Source organism: Sciurus carolinensis, chromosome 13 (assembly GCF_902686445.1).
Source record: "Sciurus carolinensis chromosome 13, mSciCar1.2, whole genome shotgun sequence".
NCBI lineage: Eukaryota > Metazoa > Chordata > Mammalia > Rodentia > Sciuridae > Sciurus > Sciurus carolinensis.
The window spans coordinates 76122816-76139097 of NC_062225.1; positions in this window are offsets into that span (position 1 = coordinate 76122816).

The window sequence follows — 16282 nt, forward strand, 5'->3', positions numbered from 1 at the left end:
CATTTTTCTTTAGCTTAATTATGATCACTGTTGGCTGCAAATCCTGTGCTACTTTTCTAGTTGATGTCATCTATTTTACAGTTAGACTGTATAAATGTGTATTAAGTGCCTCAGAAAATCTTGTATATGTTCCTTTTTGGTTCTAAGTACACCTGAAGATTTTTTAAACTGAAAGCTTTTTCTGTTGAGAAAGTGTGGTTTTAATCTAGTTGAAGATTGTCTAAACTAGATGTCAAATTGAAAGGAATCAAATGGATCATTTTTGAAATTTGTTTTTCTATCTGAATGTTTAGATAAAGACCTTATAATTGCAGTCAAAGATCAGTCAAGATTTTAGACTTTGGAGATGAAGTTGAGTTTCATTTATGCAGATTTAGTTTGCAAAGGACTCAAAACTACAAATAAAATGAGAGGTTAGTCTTAAAACATCTATTTCATGTTATTCCCCATGCCCTAGCAACTGCAAAGTTATCTTCTGAGTATTTTTTTTAAATCTAAATTCCCTCTTTTCCCTCTACATTGATGTTCGTTATGTTCCAGGCACTATGCTAGGTGTGTGGCACACACAGGATACCTTCCCTTTCTAACTAGCTTATATCCTGCTAATGGGAAGTTGAATAAATGTTGGATACTTTAATATTATTTGCTGTTCTTTTAAGAACCAACCCTGAAATTTTATAGTTTGGTTGGTTATCACAATAGAAGTCTCTCAGTGGGAGTGCCTTGATGTTATATTATTTTTACAAATGATTTTGAGGTTTTTAAATAATTAGGTGTACTCCTTTTGTTCTGTCCTATCTTCAGCCTCATAATTTTCCTTCCATTAGTCGCACATATTAAATATAAGAACTCAGGGGGAATTAGGTATTCTTTGGAAGATTTTGCACTGGTGGTCTCCCTTCCCCTATTGATAGCACAGTTACCTTCTGAGTGTTTGGAGGTGATGGAGCCAGACTTCTTTCTTTGCCTTAATGCCACTCATTAGTGCCTACTATTTTCCCGATGGCACCGCTTGTTCCCAAACAAATAGTTGGTCTTTATAGGATCACTTGGGAGGGGTTAACATGGCAGGTGCAAAAGATCACCCACCAAAAGTTACAGGACACTGATTTTCTTACTGGAATTCTGACCATCTAGAACTTTTTCAGGTTAGGGTTTTGACTGACAGAAGCAGCATAGCTTCTTGGAGAGAAATTGTACACTAGACAGTTCTTTCTTCTTCATTCCTAATGAGCTTCAAGCTGTTCAAGATGAAGGCCGGACTGGAGAAAAACAGGTAGGTACAATAAAAATAAAATTTCAATGTATTGTTTAAAGTATTATCTTTTCTGAGTTGGACAAAAAGTCATCTAAGCCTTGCCCCTACTACTCAACTGCTGGTGACATGGAAGTTGTTTGTGACTGCTCAATTCAGGTATCCATTGCAATGCTTTTAATGTCATACAGCATCCTGATTAATTGCTAAGGAGTTACTAAGTAAGTATTGATTTTAAAGGCCAGCATTTTCATGCATTCTAAAGGTTTGGAGAGGTAGAGATCAAAAGGCCAGTTTGGAAAACTGAGTAGACTAGGTTAGAATCAAGGGTAAATAAAACGAGGGAGTGTGGTGCCAGATAAAAGTGTAGATAGTGTGGGGTTTGTCATGGAGGATAAGCATAAAGATATTTGTACTTTATAATGTGATAAGCCTTAAATGTTTTTGAACAGCACCATGACGTGATGAAAATCAAATTTAAAAAGATTCATTTGGCAGTAATATTTGAAATGGAAAATAGCCGCCTCCTTCCAACAAATATATTATACCTGCGTTGTGCCAATTCTGTGCTAACCACTAAAATTACACGGATAAGTAAAATAGTCTCTGTCCTTGGAAATAACTGTGCAGTAGAAGAAGACTTTAAGAAAAATTAAAAACAAGTTGGGTAAGTGCAATGCTAACAATGTAGTTGAGGTGCTGTTGGGGCCAGGAGGGAGGAAATTTAACCCACCCTGGACTTTGTGAAGGTTATTCCTTTTCCTTTTTTCAGTACTGGCATTTGTCAACCCAGGTGTACCATACCTCCTTGCTACTCCCCAACCCACGCCCCTCCCCCCCACATTGTTTGAGTGAGTCTCCTCTTGCTGTGTTGCCCAGACAGGCCTCACACTTGTAGACCTCCTGCTTTACCCTCCCTAGACACTGGGATCACAGGCATTCAACACTGTGCCCAGCTATGAAGGTTTTTTCTTGTGATGGGTGTGGTATTTTAACAGCATCTTGAAAAATGAAGGAATCTAATGAAAAGTTGAGAAAGAACATTCCAGGTAGAGGAAACAGTATAACAATGTATAGAACCATCAAGCATGTTAAGTTCAGGCAACTCTGGGCAGTTCTACTTTGCTTTAAAACATAACGATATAGAAAAGAAAGTAGATTTAGAGGTCAACAAGGACTTCATATTCCCTTTTTGTATTCCAGGTGAGAGATGCTGTAGGCCCAAACTAGGGAGGTTACAGTAGAAATGATGAGAATGAAATAGTTGGTAAGAAATTTGTAGGTAAAATCAGTAGGCCCAGTGATTAGATGTTGGTGATAAGGATAGAGAATGGGCCTGGAATTGCATTTAGGTTTCTGCCTCGGTGATCAGGTAGATAATAGTGCATTACCTGAGAATGAACTGGAGGGAGGAACAAATCTGGAGTGAATGCAATATTGGACATTTTGACATCCAGGTCCAGCAGGCAGTTAGGTAAATACTATATCTAAAGCTTGGAAGAGTTCAGAGCTGGAAGACTTAGGTTAGCTGCCTGTAGGTGCTCATTCAAACTGAGTATGAATCAGCTCACTTTGGCAGTACTTTCAAAGTGGAATGAAAATGGCAAATAGAAGAACAGCAGATTTCTTAGCAGCAGGTAGAGGGTATTTTAGAATTGATACTAATCATACCTTCTCAAAAGCAGGACAGCTAAAACAGTAGTGTAGTAGAATTCAAGGTGGAGAGAACTGGGGTTAAAAACAAACAACAGTATCAAGTGCTCCAGTGAAGACAGTAAGATGTCTATTAAAGTGTTGCCAGTATGTGTAGCAATTTGGTGATCTTTAATACTTAAAGGCAAAAGGGAAGGAGAAAGAACACAACTAGAGAGGGAAATGGAGTTGAGAGGATTTTGATGAAAGTAGGAAACTGAGCATGTGTATATATTGCAACTGTGGAGATGATGGTGGAGGTGACAGGATAATGATAACAGCTAATACTTACTGAAAATGTGCTGGATTCCAGGCTCTTTCCAAAGGGCTTTATGTGTATGTATTAAAAAGGAAATCAAGCTTCTGAATTAGGTCCTATTATTTTCCTCTCTTTACTAATGAGGAGAGTTAATCACAGATTGTTACTTGCTGAGGGTCAGACAAGAAGTTAAATAGTATAACCAGGATTTAAGCCCTGGGTTTCTGAAATAAGAGCCCAGTTATTTGCCATTTTCCTATAGTGCCTCAATAGGAAGGTGGAGATTGAAGACGGAAGAAAGGAGTGATGACTAGTGGGCCAAGATCCCTGAAGAAAGGGGAGAGGTGTTGGTCTTGAATAAGAGTAAGGGTATTTAATTCTAGAAGACCAGAACTATGGGAATAGACAGAGCTGTTAAGTTTGGGGGTAGGATGTGGTATTTTGAAGTTTAGGAAATTAATACCTGTTAATTTCAAAATTTTCCATCCAATATGTATTTATTGAACATTTTAATTGTAAAACATAACAAATGGAAAACTGCTTCAAACAAAATGTATAGATTTGTATGGATTCATTGTATATTATAAGATGTGAGCACTACCCAGGTAAGGAAACAACTTCACTTGCCACCCAGAAACTCTCCTGTGCTCCTTTCTGATTGAAACCTCCTTTTTCTTCTCAAATGCAACCAGTCTTAACATTTGTGGTAATGACTTATTTTCCTAATATTTTTAAATCACATGTGTGAATTTCTAAACATTACATTTCAGTTTTTCCTGTTTTTTTTTTCCTTCCATTGATTTAAAATCTCTTAATCTACAGCTTTTCCTCAATCTCACCTTTTTCCTTGCCATTCATTTGTTGAAGAAATCAGGTTTTGACCTATCAAATTTCCCGCAGTCTGGATTTTGCTGTTCAAATCCCTATGGTGAGGTTAACGTGTTCGTTTGTTTCTTATTTCTCATAAAGTTGGTACTTGGATGTGCTGTACTGTGCATTATGGTAGCAACTAGCTACATATAGCTATTGAGCACTTGAAATGTGTCTGGTCCAAATTAAGATGTGCTGGGAGTATAAAATTCTTAATAATTTGGAAGACTTATTACAAAAAATAATGTACTATCTCTAATACTTTTTATATTGATTGTTGAAATCATTTTGGATATATTGGGTTAAATTTATTAATTATTTCTCACCTAGTTCTTTTTATTATTTATAATGTGGTTACTAGAAAATCAAAGTGTATATGGTGTGCCTTATATTTTTGTTGGTCAGCACTGATCTCGTGCCTTAATCAGATTCTGGTTTTACTTGATTTTTTTATTGCTTTTTGCACAACTACCCTAAGCATTAGTGTGTTCTTCTGTTAGGAGGATCATGATGTCTGGTTATCCTTTCTGTGATGTCAGCAGTGATTGGTACTCTGTGCATAGACACTCCAATTGATTGAAAAGGAGTTCTAATGTATCACCCATATTCATTTATCAGTGAAAAACTACGAAGAAAACATTTGTCTGCTATCCATTGGTGCAAGTTAATAGGAAAGATAGGATTAATGCTTCATTCTTTATCTTTGTTAACCAGTTTTTAAAATGATGAATTATATCTGTCAATTCAAAGGTGGTAAATTAGTTTTCTGTGTGTCAGTATGAATTCATAGATTTAAACATTTGATGTTATTTCAATGTGCATTACTATTATGCTTATTGGTGCTAAAATGGCCCTATTTCTGGACCTTGGTAATCTTTTCAAATTGGCTTCTGAGTCCTTTTGACACAACTCTAGTCGTCTTTGTTAGTTTTTAATCTTGATAGCATCCATAGATATCCTGTCTTCCAGATATTAGCAATTTCAAAATTCTAGTTTGTGGGGCTGGGGTCGTGGCTCAGTGGTAGAGCACTTGCCTAGCATGTGTGAAGCACTGAGTTCGATTCTCAGCACCACATGTAAATAAGTAAAAGTACATCAACAAACAAAAAAATTTTTAAAAAAATTATAGTTTGTTAGATTTGTTTAAATTTATTCTGGTTTGCTGCCCAGACATGATTTTTCTGGGTGGATGTTTTGTACACACCTGGAAAATGTGTGTTCTTTTGTTACTGGATGGCGTGTTCTCTAAGTATCTGTTAGATCACATCAGATTCTCATGTCATTCAGATCTTTGGTATCCTTGCTGATTTTATTTCTACTCATATCAGTTATTCATAGAGAAGTGTTGAACTCACCAAGTGTAATTGTGGGTTTGTCTGTGTCTTGTTTTTATTAGGTTTTGCTTCATGTATCTTGAAGCTCTGTTATTTGCATCACATTTAGGATTGCTGTATGTTCTTGATGAACCTTTTGTAAGTCATTATGTAATATTCCTCTTTACCACTAGTAATTGCACTGTTTAGAAGTCCACTTTGTCTCTCGTTAATACAGCTATTTCAGGCTTCTTTTTTAAAATAAGCATTTGGATGGTATACCTTTTCTTATCTCTCTACTTTTTTCTTTGCCTAGCCTTTCACCTTCTCATTTATGTGTCAAATATCAAAATTACAACAGATTTAAAAATCTAGTTGACTTTTATTAATGATCTAGAATTGGGCAACATCTCATTCTATTCAGTAGAATGGGAGTTCCCATGAACTTAGCAGAGGAAGTTGACTTATAGGCAGAAAAGGGTTGAAAAAAGCAGAAATATAGGGAAGAAAACAAATTGGTTAGCATCAGGTTAGTGTAGTTTATCTTCTAATAGGATTAAAACAATGGAGACTTCCTTATCATACTGGGTCAGATAAACTGGACCCCTTCTGATTGATTGGTTGCTGAGAATCTCCTGGTTTTTTATTTTTAAACTTTTTAAAACTGGCTCACTTCAACATGCAGTTTGATTACCTAGTACTTAGTAGTTCAATTTAATTACCTAGTACTTAGTAGTTCAATTTGATTACCTAGTTTGATTTGGTGGATGGGGTCCAGTGCAGGAGCTCAATCCAGAACAGTGGACTCCTATGAATTTCATTTACACAAATCAAGGTTTAATTTTTATAATTGCTGACTTTGCTGAGAGGTTTCTAGTGTACCCTAGCACAGACCAGCAAGTGATGTCAATAATTTAAATAAAGACCAACAAATAATAAAGTGAGAGAGATGTATTTACACAAATCAATGAATTTCATTTAACATATGTAACTTCCTTCTCTAACAAGGAGAAACATGACTCCCAACATCCTAAGTGTATGTATTTATTGTTAAGCCCTCAAATAAAGTAGCTAAATAAGAATTAATCTCTCTCTCTCTCTCTCACACACACACACACACACACACACACACACACACAAACGTACACCCAAAATTCTAGAACTAGATTTCAATATTGTTCATAGTGTTATCTTTTTAGTCTGAGGGCATACAGTCTACATGCTGTGTTCAAAGGATACTTGGATTAATCTCCTTTTCATTCTCCTGCATTTACCCTGATGATGTTACTTTTTGAAATAAAATTGAGTTAGGTAATTTTAGTTTTCATGTTCAGTTTTAGGTTCAGCCCACCCTCACTGATTATTGTTAGCAGTATGTAAAACATTAACATAGGCACAAGATCATAACTACACAGAGAAGTTAGACCGAGTGTCAGTGCCCTATCACTTCCACTATGTAGGTAACCAGTCTCATTAGTTTCTCTTTGTCTAGTTTTTCTTTTGCTAAAATAAACAAGTATATGTATTTTTATTCCCCTTTTTTATGTATATATAAGGGAGCTATTATACTCTTTTGCACACTTTAAAGTATGAGACTTTTAAAAATAGTTGTAGATTTTCAGAAAAATTGAATATACAGGGTTCCCTTTTGTCTCTTACCCCTCCACTTCCCCATTATTAACATCATACATTATTAGTGTGATACATTTATTATAATTGCTATACAAATATTGATACATCATTATTAACTAAATTTTGCATTAGAGATCAGTCTTTGTATCATCTATTCTGTGGGCTTTGGTAAAAATAGTGCCATGTGTCCATCACTGCAGGATCAATTAGTAGTTTCATTGCCCTAAAAATCCCTTGTGCTCCACCTGTGCATTCCTCCCTTCTTCTCCCTAGCAACCTCTGATGTTCTGTGGGGTTTCTGTTGTTTTGTTTTTGTTTTGCAGTACTGGGGATTGAGTCCAGGGGCACTTTACCACTGAGCTACATCTCCCAGCCCTTTAAATTTTTTTTAAATTTTGAGACAGAGTCTCACTGTATTGCCAAGCTGGCCTCAAACTTGTGATCCTCCTGCATTAACCTCCAGAGTAACTGGGAATACGGGCATTTGCCCATATACCACTGGTGTTTTTATTGTCTCCATAGTTTTCCTTTTTCAGAATATTATATACATAGAAAAATACCAATATGTAGTCTTTTCATATTTGCTTCTTTCACTTAGCAATATACACTTTGGTTACTTGATAGATTGTTTCTTTGTAGCACAGAATATTGTCCCATTGTGTAAATATGCCATGCATCTGTTGAAGTACATCTTGGTTGTTTCCAAGTTTTGTCAGTTGTGGATAAAGATGCTATACATATTCACGTACAGGTTTTGTGTGGGCATGTTTTCAACTCATTGGATAAATACCAAGTACTGTGACTCCTGGATTACATGGAAAGGGTATGTTCAGATTTCTAAGAAGCTGCCAGACTCTTCCAAAGTGTAGCATTTTGCGTTCCTACCACCAGTGAACAAGAGTTCTGTTTCACATTCTCATCAGCCTTTGGTGTTGTCTGTTTTGGATTTTTGGTCATTATACTGAGTGCGTAGTAGTATCTCATTGTTTTAATTTGTAATTCCCTCTTGAATTACAAATTGAACATCTTTTCACATATGTATTTGGTATCTGCAGATGGTGCAGTATCTGTTTAGACCTTTGCCCAGACTTTTGAGTTGTTTGGTTTTTATTGTTGAGCTTTAAGAGTTCTTTTTATGTTTTGGATACTATTTCTTCATCAGATATGTGTTTTGTGAATATTTTCAGTCTTCATCATTTTACTTTTGATTTATGTGTGTTATATTAAATTTATAATAATTCTTCCTTTTTTTGGTATATTGTAGTTGTACTTAATGGTGGGATCATTTATATATATATATATATATATATATATATATATATATATATATATATATATTTCTTTAGATGTTGATGGACCTTTATTTTATTCATTTATTTATATGTGGTGCTGAGAATTAAACCCAGTGCCTCACATGTGCTAGGCAAGTGCTCTACCACTGAGCCACAACCCCTGCCCCAAGATTTGTTGTTTTATATACTAACATGTACACAGTATAACAATATAATTTGACCAGTATCATTCGCCATTATTTTCCCTTTCACGCCTCTCTTCCCTCCCCCTTAAAGTTACAATTAATATAAATTATAATGTATAGTTACAGATGGAATGCTTTTAAAAATCTTACAGTCTTTTTAAATTGGTGTGTTTTAATTATTTACATTTAATATCTTTTTTTTTTTTTTTTTTTGTGGTACAGGGGATTGGACCCAGGGCCTTGTGCTTTCAAGGCAAGCACTCTACCAACTGAGCTATCTCCCCAGCCCTAATATCTGTATTTTTAATGGTGGTAAAATACTCATAGCATAAAATTTGCTATTCTAACTGCTTTCAGTGGCATTAGCTGCACTCGCATTATTGTGCTACCACCCATTTCCAGAGCTCTTTTTGTGTTGTAAAACAGGAACTCTGTGGCCATTAAATAGTAACTCCTCATTCTCTGCCATCCCCCTGGCATCTGCTGTTCTACTTTCTATCTCTATGAATTTCATGTCTCTTAGTGCCTCATACAAGTGGAATCTACAGTATTTGTCTTTTTGTGTCTTATTTCACTCAGCATAATGTCCTCAAGTTTCATCCATGTGGTAGCACTTGTCAGAATTTCCTGCCTTTTAAGGTTGAATAATATTCTGTTGTACCTAATAATATCCTGTTGTAATTCTGTTGACCACATTCTGTTTATCCATTCGTCCTTCAGTTGATACTTAGGTTGCTTCTACCTTTGGCTCTTGCCAATAATGCTGTGAATATCTCTTTGGGTCCCTCCTTTCATATCTTTTGTGTATATATCCCAAAGTGGAATTGCTGGATTATGTGGTAGTCCCAATTTTAACTTTTTAAGGAATCACTGTACTGTTTTATTTAGCAGCTACACCATTTTTTATTCTCATTAGCTGTGCGCAAGTTTCTCATTTCTCCACAATTGCAATGACACTTGTCATTTTTTGGCGGTTTTGTTGGGGAGTTGGGAGGAAGTTAAAAGCCATCCTAAGGAGTGGGAAGTAGTTTGCCTTTAATGTAATTATTGACATATTTGGATTTAACTCTACCATTTTATTATCTATTCATCTCCTCTTTTTAAAATTATGATAATTATAGGTGGGGGCGTATAGAGGATGAGGAGCTGGGGTTAGAACCCAGGACTTCAGGCATGCTAGGCAAACATTCTTCCACTGAACTAAACCCCAAGCCATCTTCTGTGTTTTCTTTTGCATCATTTTGGATTAAATAGTTTAGTATTACATTTTAATGTACCTTTTGACTTTTGGCTTTATCTCTGTGTGCTGCTTGTAGGTGTTTCTCTGGTACTTATACGTTCTTTTTACAATCGACCTAAAATAAATGTTTTTCCACCTCGTGAAAAACGTAGAAGTCTTCCAACCATAAGAATTATATTTATATACATTGAAAATCTCATAAGATATATGTTTTTTCTTTCAGCAATCACAAGTATTTTTAAGACCTTAAAGTGTAAACAATAATTTATTATATTTACACAGGCATTTATTGTTTCAGCTGCTTTTTGAAAATTTCATTATGGAAGTCCCAGGTTTCATTTTTTCCCCCACCTAAAGAATTTCCTTTAGCATTTTGTTTGAAGAAGATCTAGTAATGATGAATTCTTATATTTCCTTCATCAGAGAATATCTTTATTTTACCCCTATTTTGGAAGGATATGTTCACTAGACATAGAATTCTGAGTTGACAGTTCCTTTATTTCAGCACTTTAAAATGTTATTTCACGGCTTCCTAACCTCTATAGTTTCTGATGAGGGATTCATAATGTCTATCAATTTGAGCTCAAAAACTGTAAAAGAACTTTATTTGGGGTCTTGAGAATTGCAATTCAGGAGATACAGACTCATAGTTCTAAATGAGTGTTCCAAAGAGAGCCCCTTTTGCAGTACTTTTTATAGGAAGAAGTAGAAGACAAAGGAAATTCCAGGCAGCTTATACAAGCTGTTTAAAAGTAAGGTGATTGGTGCAGAACTTTGCCTAACTCCAGGCTATATATTACTAGACTACATGTGATGGATTGCCAAGCCTGTCGCTTAACTGCAAAATTCATTTGCGACAATTACAGCTGTAACATTCATTAAAGGAGGGTGATGGTTTTTGCAGACTTGGTCCAGTTCAGAAGTTCACATTCCTGGACCCAGTTCAAGAGTCCATATTTCTGGGCAGCAGCTTGAGACATGCATAAGTCCTGGTCCCTTAATAGCATTCTTAGTTCATTTTGAAGTCCTCTTTGTTGCTGTTTGTCATGAATTTCTTCTTGATAGTTCAAGGTAGTCATTTGAATTATGTAATGTGTTGATTTTCTCTGGCTGCTTTAAAACAGTATTTTTTTTTTAAGCCAAAAAATCAGCCTTGGATTTCTTTGAGATTATTCCTTTTAGGATTTACTGATTCTTATATCTGCAAATTCATGTATTCTACCAAGTTTGGGAAGTTTTCAGTCATCATTTCTTCAAATTTTCTATTTGCATCAATACTTTTCTCCTCTACTGTTGGAATTTCAGTTACATGAATGTTAGACCTTTCAATATTGTCCTGCAGAACCCTGAGTGTCTATTTTTTAAAACATTTTTTCTATCATTAAGTTTGAAGAATTTTTAAAAATTTAATTATTTCAACATCTGAGTGATCTCATGTTTGGTATTTATTGATTGCTTTTTCTCTTGAGAATTGTTTAATGTATTACTGGTTCTTCGTATGTCAAGTAATTTTGGAGTAGGCTATGGACATTTTTAATACTGTTTATGAGATTTGGGGCTTGGTTACGGTCTTGGGGAGAATGCCTGATCTTTTTAGTTTTAGTCAACCTGTTTAGGTTCAGACTAAAACCCTGCTCTACTTTCTGTTGGCTGTGTTTCCACAGTCAGTTAAGTGTTTTGTAGTGCCTTTCTGTTATATCCCTGTGGTAGTCTGAATAATTAGATGATATCACAGTTAGATGTCCATGAACTATTCCCCAGAGCCTGGGAGTATATTACCCACATGGTAAAAGGAACATTACAGAAATGATTAACAGTGTTGAGATGGGAGGCTATCATGGATTGTTGTGTGGGCCCAGTGTTATCGCCAGGGCTTTTACAACAGGGAGACTCCCCAGAGCCTCCAGAAGGTACGCTATTGTCTCAGTTTTAGCTTTTAAGACCCATTTTAAACTAAAGACATCTAGAACTGTAAGATAATAAATATACTGTTGTAAGTCACTAAGTTCATGATAACTATTTACAGCAGCCAGAGGACACTAATAGAGATGGTCCCCATGTGTACCGCCGGGGGTCAGTCCAAGGACCTGGGGATGGTCTACATCAGAATTTAGATTGAAAGCCTTTGCTCTTTTGATCCTGGTCAGTTCTTCACAAGTGCAACTCAGGATTCCATACAGTAGTTTAAAGGACCTCTCTCTCTCTCCTGCTCCCTAGCCCTCTGGGATCCCTTCCTTGCTCTCAGGCTCCTTGAGCCTCTTCCCTGGTGGTCAGACTGGAAAGAGACAAGAGCCTTCAGAGATACTTCTGATTCCCACCACTGCTGCCGTGAGGAGGCACATTCATTCCTTGGCGCCCCGGGCTTGAGTGGACAGTCTGATGAGAGGGATTCTTTCTTCTGGCATCCTGGCTTCCCTGGAGAGTAAGCTGGGAGATACAGGGGCTAACGGGCAAATTCAGAAAAGTCCCCACCATGTGGGTCATCCTACCCAGTGTACAGGCTTTTTAACTTACCAGCATGTCTTCCCTCCAGGGTTTTTGGCTGTAATCAGTGGGAAGGATGTGGTAGAGTATGCTTACTCCACCTCATCCAGGACTAGGAGTTTCTTCTTTCTTTGTTACTTTACAATTTTCCTGCCTTTCCCCCCCTCTGCTGTTTGTCATAAAGCGTTATCTGTTTTTTTCACTCACTGCATATTATTTCTAAAATAATTCCTAAGTCATTTTAGTACTTTGTTAGGTTTTCTAAGCCTTACAATTATATTGTTATATAATGTGGCTATGCTGTTTTGGGTAATATTATTTTATTTCTTATATTATTATAACATGTCCTTTTGTTGTGTTGAAATATTAGATTATAGTTTTCATGTATTTTGTAGACATTTCTTTCTGGAGTGCCTTTATTATATATATGAGTAAACCTTCTTTTAAAGTTTATTCTTGAAATACTTTTAAATGGCATTTTCCTTCAGTGCTTTTGTTGCTTGTTTTTACATGAAATTTCTTGAACTTTGAGAAGGAAGTCTGATTTTATGGCTCGAGGGCTCTCTCTTCCGTTACTTGTGTGAAGTGTCTGAATGTGTGGCTGTTCACTTCTGCAATCTCCTCGCCTTGCTTCCCTCCCCTACTTTTGTCTCTGTTACTCAATTTAGATTCTCCACCATGTCATTGTCTTAGTCTGGGGCTCTGGCCTGGAAGGGGGCTTGGCCTGATTAATTCTGAAGACCGGGCAGGCTCGTCCAGAGGACCGGCTGTGTGGAGCCCCTGAGCCTTCCTGGGAGTGCTGTGGGCACTCTGTTCCATTCCATTCACTTTCCTCTGCTTTCTTCCTTACATGAGTACATAACGCAAGTCTCATGGATGTCAGTGGTTTGTTGCTACCCACTTGGGATTTCAAGTTCTGGAGAGTCATTATTTAGTTTGGTTTTGAATGTTGTCCATGAGTCTTTGAATTTTTCATTCTGGTTTCTCTGGTTTTTTTTGTTCTTGGGTTTTTTTTTTGTTTGTTTTTTTAATTTCTGCAGCACTATACCCAGGGGCACTGTACCACTGAGCTACATTCCAAGCCCTTTTTATTTTTTTTATTTTGAGACTGGGTCTTACTAAGTTGTCCAGGCTGGCCTTGAACTGGGATCCTTCTGCTCAGCCTGCTGGGCTCCTGCGATTACACCGATTACACCGCATGGTTCAGACTGTAGTTTGACGGGCAATTCTGGCAGATTAAGAAACCTGCTGCCACTGCTGTTGTCCTCTGCCTCAGTTACTCAAATGAGAAGATGAGGTCTTCTGTTAAAAGTGAGGTTGGGCGGGGCGTGGCGGCCGGTGCCTGTAAATGCAGCCGCTCTTGAGGCTGAGCCTAGACGATTGCAAGTTTGAAGCCAGCCTCAGCAATTTAGTGAAACCCCATCTCAAAAATAGGAAAAAGAAAAATGACTGGAGGTGTATTGCCCTGGGTTCAGTACCTAGTACCACCTAATATAGATATAGTTACATTGGGTGGCTATCTACATAGATCACAGAACTTTTAGAACTTTATTATGGCAACAAAATATAATTAATTTTGATATGAGATAATAATTTTTTGAAAAATTGTAGTGATTTTGTTTTTGGCTGAAGGTTCCTTGAGAAGGTATTGGAAATTAATTATAAATTTCTATTTTAGCATTTTAATGAGTTCCAAGTTTTTCAGGAAGAATTTGCAGATAACATCCTTTGAAAAAGAAATGTGATAATCCATAAGTAATTTTATACTTAATATATGACTGAAAAAGGTTATTTGGGGTGGGGAATCTCAAATTATGTCACATGTTTAAAGGAAGCATCAGTTAAGCTGTCAACTCTGTAGTTTATCATACTTTAATAAAGGAATTTAACAGATTATATTTAAAATGGAGCAAAGAAAGGCGTAATTGCCTATATTGTAAAAAATCAGTTTCAGATCTTTGGAATGTTTCTTTACACTTATTTCCATGTTGTTTAAATATTCATTCACAGAAACAAAAAAGTAAAAGATCATCAAAAAGTCCTTTCCACCCACATTGTCAAGATTTTATGGCTAGAATTAGATGAAATTGTCTATTAACACAAAAGTCAATCTAAACACAAGTATTAATCAGAATGTTTTTATGTTTTAATGTGATATTTTAATGAAATGTTAGAATTAATGTGAAAAACTTCATGTTTTAAATATAGGTAGGACAAGTGATTATTATTTCTTAAAGCCATCTTAAGAAGATTATCATGCCTTTCAAAATCAATGTAGTACAAAATATTATTTTTGTGAGTAAAATAATTTATTGACATATTTCCAAAGCTCACACTATTCCACAACATAATTGAAAATGTATTAAGAAATAGACATGATTTTTAAATATTTGATTTATAAAAATGATAAATTTTAAAAAGCATGTTAAGTTTGAAGAACGAAGAAACAATGAAAGCTAACTATAAAAATACACTAAATAAGCTGCCCTCATAATTCAGGGTAATTAAGAGAGAGAAGAAAAAACCCTTTCTGCTCATCTTCTAGGTGAAAGTACAAAATATTTAAAGAGTCTTTTCCAGAAACTATCAGGTCACACTTTTCTGTTATTGGGTATCCGAGTTGGGTGTTTTAGTTTATATGTAGAATAGTTCCTGTGTATTTATTTCATTTTTTCCCCCATTTTTAAAAAACTATTACAATGTGAGTAAGACTAAGATTTTGGGGTACTCAATTCCTGAGCAACATTTGTGCTGTATTCAGAAAAATATTTTGTTGCCTTCAAAGAATATTGATTTTGCTGGGCATAGTAGTGTATGCTGTAATCCCAGACTGAGGCAGGAGGACCCCAAGTTCAAAGCCAGCCTCAGCAACTTAGCAAGGTCCTAAGCAACTTAGTGAGACCTCATCTCAAAAAATGAAAAGGACTGAGGATGTGCTGCAGTGAAAGAACCCCTGGGTTCAATCTCCATTGCCCATACCTCTCCCCAAATACTGATTTTATTTGTTCTGCTACCATAACAAATAAAACATATTTTGAGAATTCATTTTTCTTAAGAATTCTAAAATTTTGCTTCTGAATCTTTTTCTCATGATATTACTTTTCTTTCTGATATACTTTCAAAGATTAGGGGTAGAATCTTTTGGCTTCGAAATTCTCTCATTATTTGAGCTTGCATCATAATTTAGAAGAGAAGAAAGATGGGGGGAGGGTTATGGCTAAATAAACTAGGAAGACTCTCTTGTATGTCCACTTTACTAAGTTAAAATAAATGCCATTCCATTTTTGATTGTAGAATTTATAGTACATAAAACCTTGTATATGACTCTTCATAGCAGCATCATTCATATTATACAAATGTCTAATAACTGGTGAACATACGAACAAAATATCAATTTTTGTATTATATCCATTTTATATATCTGTGTAATTGAACGTTATTTGACCATAAAAAGAATTACTGATTTATGTTACAACGTGGATGAACCTTGGAAGTACTATACCAAGTGAAAGAAGCCAGGAACAAGATCACATATTCTCTGATTCCATTTATGTGAAATGTCCATTACAGGCATATCTGTAGAGACAGAAAGAAGATTAGTTGTTGCTAGGGGACAGGTAGGCGATGGGCAGTGACTACTCATGGATACAGGTTTCTTCTTGGGGTGATGAAATGTGGTACAGGGGTGGTGTTTTGTTAAAGGGTTATGAGTTCAACTGTGGATATGCTAAAACCGACTAAATTGGGTTTTAAAAACCCAACTGGTCTTTTAAAAGAATGAATTTGATATGTCAACAAACTGTTGATTGAAAACACAAAAGGGCTATAGCAACAATTAAGGCAAGAAGAGATTAGGGCTTAAAATGAGACAGTGATGATAGAAAGGGACTGGGGAACATGGGAGGTGAGGTGAAAAGCTTCAGTGACTGATTTTTTTACTGACAGAGATACAAAATCCTCAGGGCTGAAATCCTTAGGAGACAGTGCTAATGGCTGCTCTGGTACTCAAGTTGCACTTGAGCTATGGCTGGCTTCACCAAGAACAGTCTGTACACATAAT